The sequence below is a fragment of the Rosa chinensis genome, unplaced genomic scaffold, assembly GCF_002994745.2.
Source record: "Rosa chinensis cultivar Old Blush unplaced genomic scaffold, RchiOBHm-V2 RchiOBHmChr0c16, whole genome shotgun sequence".
NCBI lineage: Eukaryota > Viridiplantae > Streptophyta > Magnoliopsida > Rosales > Rosaceae > Rosa > Rosa chinensis.
Window position 1 is genome coordinate 149,078 of NW_020126829.1, and position 16,088 is coordinate 165,165.

At 39.0% G+C, this 16,088-nt stretch overlaps 2 pseudogenes; one reads left to right on the forward strand and one right to left on the reverse strand.

Annotated features, from left to right (window-relative positions):
• Window positions 1–200: 200 nt before the first annotated feature.
• LOC112181254 lies at window positions 201–2,600 on the reverse strand (annotated as a pseudogene).
• Window positions 2,601–9,681: 7,081 nt separating this feature from the next.
• LOC112181255 lies at window positions 9,682–15,378 on the forward strand (annotated as a pseudogene).
• Window positions 15,379–16,088: the final 710 nt, after the last annotated feature.

Consider the following 16,088-nt stretch of genomic DNA (forward strand, 5'->3'; position numbering starts at 1 on the left):
TGATGACGTCAGACTGAAGACCAAAGCCAGAGCAGTGACGACAAAAGCCATATAGCTTGCAAGTCTTTAGTGACATCGTTCCCTACGCAAGCAATACACAGACGAATAAAGATTATTTACAAACACAAGTGCTGGCCTATTAGTCATGAGCCTGTTATTTTTTGCTTAAACAAATGTGTACCGAAACAGAGATAGAACCATCAACCGCGGGTGTCCAAAACAATTTCATTCTCATTAACTTCCACGACTTTGCCTCTGCCCAATACAGCCTTGTAGACACTACCAAATCCTCCTCTTCCAATGAGGTATTTTTCATCAAAGTTCTCAGTGGCGGTGATGATTTCAGAAAATGAAAATTTTTCTTCTCTTCTCTTTATTGTTGAATCAAAACTTTCAGCCAGCTCAGGATGATCGCTTTCCCCTAGCTTTGATCTCTTGCAGAAATTAAGGGTCACAGAAATTATGGTCACAATCAACAATAGACCACAAATGGGAACAAGGACACCAAGAAGAATTTTCTTATTGGACTTTTTGGGATCTGAAGTGCATGGAGTTAGTCCCTCTGTTTCTCCACACAAACCACCATTTCCAATGAAAGCATTATCCGGAAGTTTCTTTTGGAAAAAGCCGCCTGTTGGGATTGGACCTGTCAAGCTGTTGTAAGAAAAATCAATGTCGACAAGACTAACCATTCTGGAAAATGTTGATGGGATATTCCCGGAGAGTTGGTTATGCGAGACATTAAGAATCTCCAGCATTATAAGCTTGGCAAGGTTTAATGGTAGTGATCCCGAGAATGTATTGCTGCTTAGGTCCAACAAGTACTGCAGGTGTAGATTACCAATCTCCTCTGGTATTCCACCTGATAATTTGTTGTGGCTTATGTTCAAGCTTGTTAACCTCTCAAACGTTCTAGGGTCGACTGGTAATACCCCTGTAAAATTATTATCAGACAAATCAAGAAACTCAAACCTTGTCAATTTGCCAAGAAACCGAGAAATAACTCCTGTCAAGTAGTTCCTGCTGAGACTGAGATTGAACAACAAGCTTAGATTCCCAATGGCAACTGGAAATTCCCCACTGAATTCATTGGAGCCTAGGTTTAGCTTCTGCAATTGTCTTAACTGCCCAAGCTCAGGTGGGATTTGACCAGAAATTCTATTTCCGTCCATTTGCATATCCGTGATGTTTTTGCATTCTCCCCATCGTGGTGAGAGTTCACCAAAAAATTTGTTCTGCCTATGATAAATTAATTCAAGACTGGGATGGACACCAAATGCATTGGTAATGTTTCCGGTGAATTGGTTTTCATCAAGCCGGACTCTAGACAAAGCTGAACAATTTCTCAACCACTCAGGCAATGTCCCTGTGAAATTGTTATGATTCACTACAAAAGTTTCCAGAGCAAATCTACTACACAGTTCTTGCGGTAATTCTCCAGAGAATTTGTTCCTTGAAAGTCTAACAGTAGTCAAGTTAGGAATGTGTCTGCCAAAATCACTGGGAATGGTTCCCGTTAAATTATTGCTGGACACAGAAAAGAATTGGAGGGTAGTGAGGAGAGAAATGGTGTTTGGCAATTCCCCATCAAGTTTGTTGCTAGAGAGATCCAATTTTGTCAAAACTTGCAAGTTTCCTATGTCTGAGGGAATTGATCCAGAGAAGTTATTGCTGTGCAGATTGAGGATATCAAGTCTTTTCGACAGGCCAAGTTCTGCTGGAAGGTTCCCACTGAGTCTATTGTTTTGGAGTTGCAAAGAGATCATTTCAGTCCAATTGGAGACCAGAAGGCAAGATTGGCCCAGTAAATAGATTATCAGATAACCCCAACTCCACCAAGCTTTTAAGATTGGACAAGGATAGAGGCAGTTCCCCACTGAGTTTATTCACAGCCAAGGCCAAATAAGAGAGGTTTGTACAAAGACCAAGGTCAGAAGGGATTGAAGAGTTCAAGGAATTCTCACCAAGGTAAGGTGCTGAAGCTCCCTGAGTTGGCCTACAGAGGATGGGATTTTGCTTTCAAGGGAATTGTTAAACAGGTCAACCCGTTGCAGACCAGATATGAAGCCAATATCTTCAGGAATTGTACCATTGAAGTTGTTTTGTGCCAAATGTAGGTGTTTAAGCTTGGGAAAGTTATATGGCATTGGCCCTTGGAATAGGTTATTGGTGAGATTGAGATATTCAAGCTTAACCATGTTGGTAACTACCAGTTTCGGTATCTGGCCAGTCAAACGATTTCCAGACAAATCCAGGAAGGTCATGTTCCTACATTCAGATATAAATTCTGGGAATTCTGAATCCAAATTGTTCAGAGAAAGATCCAGGTATGTTAACAAAGGAAAGCCTGAAAATTTAGACCAGTTAGGAGTGTCTAACTTGTTCCTTCCAAGAAGCAAATATTGTACCTTTTTGAGACTGTCCAGCTGATAGGGAATGGTACCATTAAGATTGTTGTTGTAGAGACTTAGAAACTGAAGCTCCGTTAATTTGCCCATTTCCGCCGGAACTTCCTGTCCAAACAGATTGTTGCCCAAATCCAAGATTGTTAGCTTGCCAAGATTACCAATGGAATATAGACCCTGTGAAACTGTTACCATTGAGGTTGAAAAGAAAGAGATCGAGAAACTTGTTGAAATTGAACTGAGTTAGTGTTGCAGTGATGTGAAAGTTTGAGAGGTCAATTTCGGAGACTGCTTTGGTGTTGGGGTCGCAGACAATCGCAGTCCAGTTGCAGAGGTTATTTATGTTTGTGAGGGACCATGAATTGAGAAAAGGTAGTGCATAATCAAAGCTGTTCTTCCAGCTTATGAGAGCTTCAGCCTGTGCTCTTGGTGATGAGGTGGCCTTCAATGGAAGCAGAGAGATTAAGATCGATCGAATATATGAAGGACAAGAAGAAGAGGAGGCTTCTGAACTCCTTTCATGGTTTTGATCAGCTTTAGTGTTATTTCTCTCAGATCAATGAAGAAGTAACAGGTCTGGTTAGTATTCTAAATGTTGGATGAGATTACTAACATTAGCATAGCATACAGAATATGCAAAGAAGAAATGTGGATGGTTACTTTGAAAGTTCAGGTAATTAATTATTGTAATTCGTATAGAATATGACTCAGACTCAAGTTTTGTTCTCCAATATAAATCAATTCCTTTTGGATGACTTAGAATCATCAACATTGGATTTTTCCTCTGGACTCTTGGAAGATGACTTATGGTTGTTGTAAATTGTAATCAAGTTATTTGTTTCTTTTCTTTCAACATGCTAGCTAAGTAGTCTTCGGTCTTCCTATCATATGCTTAGTGAGGTGTGTGGTTTCTTCGTGATTGTTATTACCTGTTTGTTCCTTATGTATATTATAATTGTTTCTGTCTGAAGCTTGCTATTTTCTATTTTTGGTTTGATGCACTAATTAATAGGCCTAGAGTTTCTACGAAGACTGAAAATTTCCAGAGTTTCCACATATGGGAAAAACCTAAAATGGTAGAGTATAAGGATTCTAATGGGTCTGCAATCTTAAAAACAAACTGAATATGGAAATTAAGCCACCGCTAGTCCTATAATTAACATAATATGTATTCACAATAGTATCTCACCAAGACACTGGCATAGCTAGGGGGTAGCATATATATGATATAATCATGATATGCGTGAACAACATCACATAACTTGAAATAACTTGAACAAGTTCTAACCTTCTATGTCAGTTTAACAACATATCATTCCCCTCCTGTGTCTCTAAATTTGAAGTTCTAGTTGGACTACTAATTTTCCTGTATGACAACAAATTACCATTTTACAGATAAATCAAGCATACAATAATCTGAATATAAAAACATGCATATTGCATTCCCAGTACTCCCCTTAATTCTCATCAGAACATGAGAAGAATGAAACTTAGAATAAATTCAAACGAAAAAAAATATCACAATATAAGCTGGTCTTGCATAATTTAAAGAGAGAATAAAAAAAGAACAAGAAAAGAACAGAACAGAAAGATATTCCAACAAACCTGGTCTTGCATTTCGTACGAAATGGAGTAAGACGTGACCGTCCACGAAATGAGGCATCACCACTGGTTCCCTCAAATTTGAAAATCATTAACTCGTTTTGTTTAGGAACTCCAGTATGGTTATTCAGAAGTACTTCACCACTCTCTCAAATCCCAAGCATCTTGAACACAACTTCTGGACTTTTAGTTAATAATTTATAACCATACTCTTCTTCTAGGCACTATTTCAAAACACAAGCACTTTTGCCATATATTAGATCTCTCCAAAGGCAAGGGATTCCTCATATTTTGAAATAAAGCAAATAACTGTATCCCTCAAATCTCCAAGTATCTTTATCTCAGCCAAATATTTCACTGGACGTACATATCAATCGACACAGTAAACGTCCTCACATGATTGAGACCAATGTAGCACACCATTGACTAGAGCATGTGTATCAGAGAGCGTCGCCGTTTTGGTTGTTTGATTGGATGGTTTTGCACTTTTTGCGGCGGTTGAGGATTAGAGAGCGCCTTGATTTGCATACTGCTCTGCATTTGGGTAAAGATTTGACGGGCAACCTCCTGTATGAGATTGATTGTATTGATCCATTTTCAGGTGACATTTTGCTTTAATGTTTCGATGCAAGAGTTGGGGCTTTTGGGTTTTAGTTGCTGCTGGTTCCGAAGCGATGAAAGGTCGGGAGGGTTGAATGAAATAGGAAATAGTACTGGCCTAATGGGAGAAAAGAAACCAGGACTCTGTTTTGGACTTTTGGGGCAAAATGTATTAATTTAAAAAAAAAAAAAATTAACAAATCATCAGATCCATTCTTCTAACTCAAAGTCGGATCTACGATTACCATTTTTTTTTTTTAAAGAAAGTCGGATCTACGCAGCGACTGACCTTTCCAATCATTAAAATTGCAAAAAAGGGAGTTTTACAATATCCAGACGTAACAAAGTAGCCACTAAACTAACTATGGGCCAAAGAATCGTCGAGTCCAAATGCCGACGTACCAACTGAATCACCCTCGAGAAGGAAATACATGAGGTGTAGCCATCTCCACCCATTGATTAGTGAATGCACGTGATTGAGTGACCCTTTTGAGTTTTGAGTCCCAGTTAAAAATCGCATCACAATAGGCAATTGTGATATGACGTCATGAGAAAAACACAGTGACCACGTGGGTCGAACCTGTTCTCAGAGGAAAACTAAAAAAAAAACAAAAAGACAAAAGTAAAAGACATGCCCAAACAGGCAAAATTAATTTTAGGCAATGTCCTGGGTAGGGTAGCCAGGCCGTTATCAGGTCTGCTAATAACTGTCAACCGTAGCATGCAACGAGGATTGTAACAATCTGGCTTGAATAATACAGCTCAAGTGTAATTTTCTGTTGCATAATTTCGATGAAGATGGTAAACTTTTCTGCTTATGAAATTGCTATGACCGTACGTAGTTTTTTTTTTTTTTTTTGAAAGAAGAAGAAAGTTTTATTACTAGGTACGATTAAAATCGTACATGAGGGCATCCAGTATGATATTTGGAGCAGTTACAAGTCATTCACATTGTATCTCCGACTCAAAACTAAGAGCAGCCAACCTATGAGCTACAACATTAGCCTGTCTAGGGGCAAAAGTGATGGAGAAATTTGTACTAGAGTGAAAGAGACTTCGGACATCAGCAACTAAGGCTCTCAATAGTGACAGATCACAATCCCAAGCATAAATAGCTTGTACCGCCATTAGGCAATCACTTTCGACTACTGCATTCGTAATATGCATGGCCTGCAGTAACTCCAATCCCTTCTTCAGAGCCAAAAGCTCAACATGTAATGGAGAACTAACAAACTGCACACGACTAGAGAAGGCAGCAAGGAATTGACCAAGAGAGTTACGAAGGACACCGCCTGTACCCCCAAATTGCAAATTAGGTAGAAAAGCACCATCCACATTCAATTTCACTTTTTCACCCGAGGGAGCTAGCCAAAGTTTACTGGCTTTATGTTGAACTGATGTGGCAGTGGTACAAGGTTTATTAGCCTGCAGATACTCCTCATACCATGCCATAGACGATGCCACCAACCCTGGACTAGTTTGAGACCGATTTTTCCAAAGCTTCTCATTTCGGTTCTTCCAAAAGCTCAATAAAAGAACAATAACTTATCAAACAAGCTAGTAGACAAATTAGAGGCTCGATCCAGCAACCACTCTTTCCAAGTCAGTGGAGAAGAAGGAAGGGAAAAAGGAGGAGCACCCAAAATATCCTTAGCAATGCTACAATCTCGAAATAAATGCTCAAGGGTTTCCACAGATTTTGAACAAACACAACAATTAAGATCACCAGAATAACCTTTGGATGTTAATGCAGTTCGAGTAGGAAGAAGATTATGAGCTGCTCTCCATCCAAAAATAGCCACTTTGTTAGGGACATTTGCTTTCCACAAAGCTTTCCAAAGTGGAGCATAAGTATCACCATTGGAAGACGAGGCAAAAACATTGCCAATAGAAAAATCACGAGCAATGGTATAGGCTGATTTAACTGAAAAGAGACCTCGTTTATCAAGTTTCCAAGCAATCTTATCCACCCCCACTCTCCGACTTAATGGAATGGACAAAACCTGAGGAACAATATCGGAAGGAAAGCATGCATGAACAGCAGGGATGTCCCAAGTACAATCCTGAGCATTAATCAAGTCAGAGACCACTTCAAAAACTGTATCATTCGGTTTCTCAAGGGAATGAGATGGTACACTAGGTATCCAAGCATTCTCCCAGATCTTCACAGAGGTTCCATTACCAATCCTCCAAAATAACCCAGCTTGTAACACAGGTCTAGCTTCCATGATGCTCCTCCATGAATAAGAAGGTCTATCACCCATGTCAGCATCAAGAAAAGATCCCCATGGATGGTAAACAGCTTTAAAAACCCGTGCAACAAGTGAATCTGGATTCAAGAGAAGTCGCCAACCTTGCTTAGCTAACATGGCTTGTGAGCATGCAGATGCTTAAAACCCAAGCCACCAGCCTCCTTAGGAACACACATTCTTTCCCAAGATCTCTAATGAATCTTTCTTTTCCCATCTGTACTTCCCAAAAAAAAATTGAGAACAAAGTTGCTGAAGATCATCACAAAGAGACTTAGGTAATAACTAACAGTTCATGACATAATTGGGTAGAGTTTGAGCCACTACTTTTAATAATAACTCCTTACCACCTGCACTGAGAATCTTAGACCGCCAACTGATTAACTTCTTGGAAAGTCTTTCTTTCAGGTAAGAAAAATAGCTGTCTTGTTACGTCCCTACGTGAATAGGCAATCCCAAATACAGACCATGCTCCTTAACGTAGGTCACTCCAAGAATAGAGGAAAGTTCATTAATAACCTGCCTACTAACATTACCACTGAAGACAACACTAGACTTTTGTAGATTGATCATCTGCCTCGAAGCCCGAGCATAAATATAAAGCAAATTCTTAAATGCTTGACACTCTCGAATAGAAGCCTCTCCAAAAAGAAAACTATCATCAGCAAATAACAAGTGATGAAGTACTGGGGCAGTAGGCGACATCAAGAGTCCTTTGATAGTTCCGTTCTGTATAGAGGAAGAGATAAGCGAAGAAAGCCCTTCAGCACACAAAATAAAGAGATAAGGAGACAATGGGTCTCCTTGTCGAATTCCTCTAGTTGGAACAATGAAACCACTTGGGGTGCCATTCATAAGGATAGAGTAGCTGACAGATTTAATAGTAGCTAGCACAACATCCACCCATTGTCGACAGAAGCCAAGTTTGAGTAACACTGCTTCCACATACTGCCATTCTAGTCTGTCATAGGCTTTGGAGATGTCAAGCTTAAGGGAGAAGAAACCAACAACCTCTGTAGCCACTAAGGTATTATCTGAGATAAGCCTCCCGGGAACAAAAGCGCTTTGCAATGGAGAAACAATGTGAGGAAGAATACGCTTTAATCTGTTGGCCAAGACCTTAGAAGCAATCTTATAAACCACATTGCATAATGCAATAGGTCTTAGATCAGAAGGTAACTGTGGCTCTTTAATTTTTGGAATGAGTGTCAAATGAGTGAAATTTGATTCTTGTGAAATCCTTCCTGTAAGAAGTATATCCCTAACAGCCATGCAAACATCATGACCAACCACGTTCCAGAATTTTTGAAAGAAGCAAGGAGACATACCATCAGGTCCGGGGGATTTAGACGGATGCATTTGGAATAAGGCCTTCCTGATTTCGGAATCAGTATAAGAAGCTACAAGATCTCTATTCATCTCCTCTGTAACTTTAGGTTGCATGGAGTCCAGAATGGTCTCTAGAGCAATACTATCAACTGTCTCCGAACGGAAAATAGTTTCATAGTAGTTGATTAAAATATCAGACACCTCAATAGGTTGGGAGGTCCATTGTCCTTGACCATTAAGCAAGCCCTTAACTCGATTCCTGCAGCGTCGATTAGACGCCCTTCTATGAAAGAAGGAAGTATTCCGGTCACCATCTTGTAACCATTGAATCCGAGATCGTTGCCTCCAGTAAGTTTCATTTAGTGATAAAAGCTCATTCAGACGAAATTGTAGTGCCTTCTGCTCATCAAAATGACTAACCTCGTAGTCTTTCCTCATAAGATCATCCAACTTCCCCTGTATAAGCTTTATCTCAGTTTGTCGCTGCTGGAAAACACCAGAATGCCACCGTTGCAACAGAGTACCAGTCTGCTTGATTTTTCTACCAACCTGACCCATGAAATCACCAGTTACTGGAGTCATCCAGCCTTGTTCAATTACATTAACGCAATCAGTATGTTGTAACCACATTTCTTCAAAACGGAATTGCTTTGGGGTCCGAGATAAGGGCAATGGTTCTGGAAGCACTTCGACTAGTAAAGGGCAGTGATCAGATCGACTTAAGGGTAGTGTGATAACTCGAGAAAAAGGGTATAATGTCCTCCATTGAACATTCTGACAAGCCCTATCAAGTCTCTCTTTGGTGAAACGATTCAACCACGTATAACGAGAACCAACAAACCCCATATCCATCAATTCACAATCCACTAAGGCTTGCCGAAAACGATTCATTTGGGCTACATTCCATGGAGGACCTCCAGTTTTGTCATCAAGACAAAGAATTTCATTAAAATCTCCGGCAACTATCCATGGCATATTAACCTGAGCAGCTAGGGTTCGTAAGAGATTCCAAGTAATCATACGATCTGCAGCAGTAGCTACTCCATACACCCCCGTAAAACGAAAGGCTCCTACTGACCCGATAGCACCAACCTCCACATCAATATGATTAGTGGAGTAATTGCGGAGACGTACCGGAACTTCATTGCGCCAGAAAAGGCCAAGACCACGACAATCATCACTACAAGGGGAGCAGATGACGCCATCGAACCCCAAGTTCCTCCGGACATCAGAGAGAAGATTAGGTGAAGCTAGGGTTTCTGAGAGAAAAATATTGCTCGGGTTCCGCTGTCGAACCAGACTGACAAGGGCATCTTGAGTTTCGGTGTTATTCAAACCCCTACAATTCCAAACTAGAATCTTGAAGGGTATCATGCTCCAGCCACAGAGGTTGTCTTCTGAAGGGTAGATCCAAAGTTGCCAACAACTAGGATTGATTAGGGTTTACTAGGGTCGAGAGGGAGGACTCTTAGAAGAAAAAAAACAACTATTGCACTATGACCGTACGTAGTGATATCCATAGTACAGTATATACCTATACGATCTTACTAGAAAGAAAGTTACTTCCGATTCTAATGTAGTTACTTCCGATTCTAATGTCCAAACTCCAAACCTATGAGCATGTTGCAATCAACGAATCCACGGATCTTTTATTCGATAGTCAAGAGTGTCAGACTCTCAGGAAGAGGAGGGGAAAATCTTGAAAGAATCAAGCCAATCCAAGACTTCGTTCGAAGATGGTTCCATCACTTCTAGTTCAGGGTCATACCCTCCTAATCATAGGTACCAGAATTGCAGGGACATTGACGATGAAAATGAACCATTAGACTATGATGAGGACAGCGATCTCGATGATGATGATGATCTTGAGGATGACACTGATGATGATGGTGAACTAGAGTATGAAGATGAAATTGTAGACTCGAAGAGAGGGACACAAGTAATGAATGAGGATGCTGATGGTGCAATGCTGAAAAAGCCAACTGGGTTAAACTACAGTGCTCGTGATAGGAGTGGTTATGTTCATGCTGTGCTTAACCCAGTTGAAAATCTCACAATGGAAAGCTGTCAAATCCAAAAAGACAACAGTAATGAAGCCTCAGAAGGAGAATTTCACCCTGGATGATGAACGCCGGATTTCATTCAGTTCATACTTCAGAGCCAAATATTAAGGAAGTATCATCGAGTTTCAAGTCACGTAAGAGGCAATCTGGTCAGGCCAGGAATTATAACCAAGATATGGCAGTTGATGCTAGCCTGTCAAATTGGTTGGGTTCATCAGAAGCTACACCTGTTAACAAGACTACACTACTAAAAAGAATTGCAATTGCTTCGGTTTTTTACTTCGGCAACAGTTGCCGTCGCAATAGAGACCCCATTGCTACGGAAAATGTTCCGTCGCGATTAAGCCTAGTTATTTGCGACGGAAAATATTTGCCGTAGTAACTTTGTAATCAATTGCGACGGATTTTTATCTTGCCATCGTAAAATACATTTGTATGTTTACTTTACAAAAAAAAAAAAAAAAAAAAAGAGGAAAGAAGACTTGGCAACGCATAAACGTCACCGTATTACTCTTGGCGCTAATCCAAATAATCTTCCCTCTTTTTTTTGGGCAAAATTTCGTACTAACAAAACAGCCCTAATTCTTTTTCCTTCTTTTTCCCAATGTCCCAAACACAACCGCTCTCGATCTCTCTCTCTCTTGCCCAGTACCTCACCACTCTCTCTCTCGCCCAAAGTCCCAAACTGGAAATTTCTCAGCTCCGGAACCTCACTGTTCCCGCCGTTATGAACATTCCGATGGCCCAATCTTCTTCTCGCCGTCAGCTTACAGGTGACTCTTTGATTTTCAGCTTTCTGTGTAATTTGGCTCTTGGTTGTATTCATGTTCTGATTTTGGGTCTGTATGGGATAGAACAAAAACTTGGGGAGGTAGCTTGAGGAGGGAGGAGCCCCCAAAACGAATTCGAATAAAAACCCCCAAAAAGATTCTAACTTTGAAATCGGAGGACTCCCAAAACCTATAAAGTTTCAGACTTTGAGTTTTCTTCGTGTATCTGCAACTCGGTACTGATTGAGTTCCACAAAATGATATAATTAATTTACAGCTTTCATTAAGATTTGAAAAATTGGAATTTTCAGATTGTATATTCTTTATGGTTTTACTGTCAATGATTTCAAGTTTAGTTTAAGTTTACAATGATAGCACATATTTCTCAGAAAGAAATTATAGTATTAGTCAATCTTTTGATATTTTGTACTACTGCTCTTTGAAATATCGTAGAAAAATGTAATGGCTTGGTATATTGAAAGATGATAGTACTGCATATCATAATTTGTTTACAATGATACAAATTTTGTAATAAAATTTATACTGTGAACAAATTAGTTACTGCACAACAGAGCAACTGCAATGAGCGTTGTTATGGTTTCAACTTAATCATTTTTTTGAATGAAATTAGACAATATCATAGAAATGCATGATCTTATCCTTCACCATTCAACAGTCAACTTTTTTAGCCTATTTCAAGTGTTAGAATTGATTGAAGTTAAATGAAAAGTTATACTCCAGTGAAATGCATTTATAAGGACAATTACTAGATCATTACAATGATAGAATGCTGCAATTCCTTTGGTTTCTCTATTGCTAGAGAGCTTAAACTGAAAATCAAGCCCAGTTATAATTATTTCGTTGCTACTCCACGCGCCGTTTCGCATTTGAAGTTGGATTGCTTGCTTGAAGGTGAGCAAGTTGAAGTTGAGGTATGGATACTCCATCACGCTTTTTTATTGAATTCTTGAGTTTTATGCAGAAATTGTGAGTTTCAAACCTATAATTATTGTTGAATTAAATGTAATTTGGTTGAGTTTTCCCGTACACATTACGCTTCTGCAAGTTACAGATTCTCAAGGTTTTTCTAATTTTTGAAACTTTACTGCCAGGGATATGGCATTGTTCTTATTAATACTGACGAGGCAGGTACCTTGATAGCCACCAATTTTCGGCTTCTTTTTCTGGTAAGTGATTCATAACCAGGCAATTTTACCATCCATCTTCAATGTGCATTATTCTGGTCGTCATGTGCACCTGTGGGATAAAAATTTTGTTAGAATAGTGCTCTAATCCGTGTAACACTAACATCTAGAGTTTGATGCCCTGAGTTTGAAACAAAAACTCTTTCTATCTCTAGAGCCATAACTCGCATAAAGCTAGATATTGACTGACCTCGAATGCTTATAATGCGAAGAAGAAGAGTTATCAGAAGAGATTGGACATCTTTTTCTCTTGCCGTGTTATAAACAGGCAATGGCAATTCTTGCCCTATCATTTTCTAATTAAAAGAAAAAGAACTGTCTTTTTGCTTGAGAAAACTGTTCGAACTTAGCAGGTCTATGGTTAGGTGGAATACAGATTATGTAATTCACACACACATATTTATTATTTATTAAACCTTGAGTATAATGACACAAGTGGTTGTGTGCATTTGATTTCCCAATTATTGCCATTTTGTCACCTTAGCTTGTTTTATATGCTTCCTTTTTTTTTATATTTCAGAGTGAGGGAACTAGAAATGTTATTCCGCTTGGCACAATACCTTTGGCAACAATTGAGAAGTTCAACAAAATGGTAAGTTATACTATCTGTATATATCTATGTACACTGAACTATGTTCTGGACGACACATTATTTGGTGGTCCGGTCTCAAATGTATTTCATGACTGGGTTTATTGATTTGGATGTCAGAATTGCTGTACGTTGTTGAGTTAGAATTGCTATATATTTTCAATTCCTTACTCCTTACAAATTGGGAGTTGAGGACAGAGAGCTTGTGTCGGTCCCTTTTGATAATTCCAAGCACTGCTGCTGCTGCGTTTGCTTTGGGATTGGGCTTTTGCTGTTTTAAAAGATTTTAATTTGAGAGAGATAGACTTGGTAATCTTTTATGTTTAATCAATTTGGGAACTTTGTGATAGTCCCATAGCAGAGAATTTCGATGAGATTGGTGATGGATTTGTAGTTTAATTGTATTTCAAGTAATGGGTTGGACCCACCTTTGAATCATTATGAGTTCATCGTGTCTATGCAATTCCATGTTTTACTTAGTTTATGTGTCGATTACATATGTGATCATGTGTTTTATGCAGTAGTAGTTTTCTGTATGATCGAAAGAGCAGTATAGTTTAGTGATACTTGCTACATGATTCCCATTTTGGAGTCTGCAACTACCTTGGTAGTTTCATTCAGGCTTAGATTTTGAACCTATCAACTATTTCTGTTAGGGTCTTTCATTCGTAAAAGGTAGTATTATTTTGATAAATCCGAGCAGAGTGCCACCACAGATAGTAATGTTGAACCAATGATATCTCTGATTTGAGCCTCGTTTTTCCATTTACATCATTAAGATAAGTTGGTGTAGCATGTAGGACGGAAGGTGAGGGACAAATGGATTTATTGGTGGAATCTGAACCTGGGTTCTAGCAGTGTATTGGTGATGTCCTAGCCTACTTGCCATGTTGCTTGTGAAGTGAGATTTGTTATGACTTGGCCCTGATTGATTGAACCCTGTTGACTAGTATTGCTGGTTTGCACAAGTCAGGATCAGATTAGGTGATTAGAACTACTGTTAAGCTAGATATCTAGTGTTCTATTTGATGCACAAGATGCATTAGTTGGTGTAGCTCATTTGCAGGACAACAAGCATCAGAATGTTGAGGACAGAGAGCTTGTGTCTGTCCCAAATGACCTGAATTTTTGATATGTTTTACTTCTGTTAGTTAGCAAGGGATCTGGAAAGTTTCATTACATTTTGACATAAAGTGAATGTTTTGTGAATTTTCCCAGTTTGGTCTGTAATAGAGAAAGTTCAAGAATTTTAAATGTTCCTCTGATTTTATGTTTTGATTTCAATGCCTTAATGTTTTTTGTTTTGTTTGTATGCACGAAAGATGTGTGCATTTTGTTGTCTATCTTGCTTACTGGACATTAAGCTAACATTGATTTTTCTATGTTTATATTACAGGTTCTCATGGCAAAAAGAGCAAAGCAAATGAAAGCAAGTGTAAAACTCACAAGTAAAATGGTGCACTTGTGAGTGCGGTTATAATTTTCAATACATGTAAATGACAATAGATTTATTTTCATATTAGTGTTTGACTATTTGTATTTGAATATGGTACGATGACTCAATGGATATTTTTAACTATATTTTTTATGAGTTAATGTTAATTTCCTATTTGATTTAATGGATGCAGATATTAATTACTTAACTATTATTATTAATTATTTGTTTAATTTTGTGGAAATGGGTAAAAAATAATAATGATAATTAATAATAAAAAAACAAAATTAGCGTTTGAAAATACACATTGCGACGGCATCATAGCCGTAGCAAATACCTCTACATGGGCTTACCTGATGGAAATTTTGCGATGGAAGCTTGCGTAGCAAATCACCGTCGCAAAACAATAACTGATGCGACGGCAAGAGAAATCCGTCGCAATTACCTTTTACGACGGCATTTGCGACGGCATTTTACCGTCGCAAATGGATCTTGTGACGCCACCTATTGCAATGCCAACATTTCCGTCGCAAAAGGCTTAATTTTCCGTCGCGAAAAGTTTTTTCCATCGCAAAAGCCCAATTTGCCGTCGCAAAATAGGCGTCGCAAAAGCAATTGTTTTTAGTAGTGCTAGCACAATATCTCTGGACACTTCTACACCTGAGAAAAGCATGTCCTACGGATCACCACACTCAGCAACAAGCCACGAAGATAGACCAATTTTAGGTGCATTAACAATTGATCAGAGCTGAGACAGTTTTCAGCTTCATCTTCACCGCGGAAGTCACCCAGTACGTAGAAGCCCTGATGAGATGGCCATAATTGGGACTGTTGGGAGCTACTGGAATGATCACACTGGTCCTGTCAAGGGTTCTGGCGCCTCCTCTTACAAAGGAATACCAAACACGACCAGCAAGTATAGAGAGGTACGCGTGATGTAAGATTTGTGAGACACTCGTCCAAATTAGATCTTGGTGGGTTCTGATGAAAGCTTTATGGGTTTACAGGATAGAAGAGTCAACTGGCACTCTACCCCATTTGAGACACGGTTGGAAAGAGCTTTGAATAGAGGTGCTGCAGATGCTTACTCTTCTTCTCGTACGCCTCATGGTTTGTGAGATTGTTTTGTGATTGTTGTTCACTGCAGCAAAATTATTCTTTTACTGTGCACATTTGATCTCATTTGTGCCGTTAGAATGTCTTTATTTAGGTCATTCACAGCATGCATCTTATGTGTGTCGTAAATGAGTTATTTAAATAGTATTTTATGACTTACTTTTCAAGCATGTCGTAAATGAGTTTTTTAACTAGTATTTTACGACGTACTTTTCTAGCATATTGTAAATGAATTAATTTTTTTTCATAGAAGTATATTACATTTTCTTATTAAAAAAATAAACAAAAACAAAAAAAAGGGATCTGATTTCAACCACCCTTTCTTTACGTTTACGTTATTATTTCAATCTGAATCTTTGCTTACCAACCCTTGCTTTCTTCTACAAATTTGAGCTGCCTCTCTCTCAAGGTTTGAGAGCTCTCTCTCTCTCTCTCAAGAAAGAAGGCACGAACCAGAAGAAGCAGAAAGAAAGAAGCAGAAGCACCTCTCTCTCTCTCTCGAAACAGAAGAAGAAGGCGCGAGCCAGTCTCTCTCTCTCTCTCTCTCTCTCTCTCTGTTTTGCTCTCTCAGTAATTTCATCGAACACCTTCTCTGCATCTTCGATTTCCTGCTTTAAATTCTCAGTAGCTCTTCTCTCTTGCATTTTGTTGATTCACCTTTTCGTTTCAGCTCCTTTTGAATTTCTTGTTGATTCTGCGGTTCGATTAGTGTTTGATTGTGTGGA